Genomic DNA, 798 nt, shown 5'->3' on the forward strand with positions numbered 1-798 from the left:
CCATAGAACTGCCAATTGGTAATTGAAGTAAAGTAGCTTCGATTTCAAAGAAGCCTACACTGAAGTCGATTGGCAAATGAACCATCACGAAAGAGGAAGGCTCTTGTTGTCTCACTGCACCCCAAGAGATGCATAACCTACAAAAACCATTTCTGTCTGGTTTTGAACCAGAGACCTTTTGCGTGTAAAGCAAACATGATAACCACTACACTACAGGAACTGAACTTCTCTGTTTTGTTTCAGTTTAAGGTTCCAAAGTTGATGATGTGAGATGCAACGCATAAAAATTTCAACTGAGGCTTGCACTCAGATGCCTGGATTCAGAGTACAGACCATGACACAGAGCCCTTGTTGACCTTTAGTAAACACCTGTGATGAATAGAACATGCAAAATCTGTTTCTGTCTGGTTTCGAACCAGCGACCTTTTGCATGTAAAGCAAACGTGATAACCACTACACTACAGAAACTCATACTCTATGCAGTGTTCCTGGTAGATGATCCACATTTTGTTAGAGACTAATGTCAACGATGAGCATAAAACAATGTCAAATACTTCTACCACAGATCCTCTCAGAGAGCAGTAACTTGGTGAACAAACTGCCAGACTTCTACTTGTGCCTAATTTCACATCACAGTCCATAAACTAAGCCTGGGATCAACAAATTGTATTAAAGATGTCATTAGCAGAGACAAATGGTTCTGCAGAGACTTGGCTAAATGGCTATAAAATAAAGTCAATACTTACAAATAAAAAATATCTGTGAAATACAATCAACACTTGAAAATGGTTCAAAAAT

The 798-nt window shown here is 38.7% G+C and overlaps 1 non-coding gene across 1 annotated transcript; it reads right to left on the reverse strand.

Annotated features, from left to right (window-relative positions):
• Positions 1 to 395: 395 nt before the first annotated feature.
• Positions 396 to 468, reverse strand: trnav-uac (transfer RNA valine (anticodon UAC)). The gene has a single exon. It is a non-coding gene; the product is annotated as a tRNA-Val (tRNA).
• Positions 469 to 798: the final 330 nt, after the last annotated feature.

The sequence above is a fragment of the Poecilia formosa genome, unplaced genomic scaffold, assembly GCF_000485575.1.
Source record: "Poecilia formosa unplaced genomic scaffold, Poecilia_formosa-5.1.2 Scaffold3144, whole genome shotgun sequence".
In the NCBI taxonomy this organism is placed as follows: Eukaryota; Metazoa; Chordata; class Actinopteri; order Cyprinodontiformes; family Poeciliidae; genus Poecilia; species Poecilia formosa.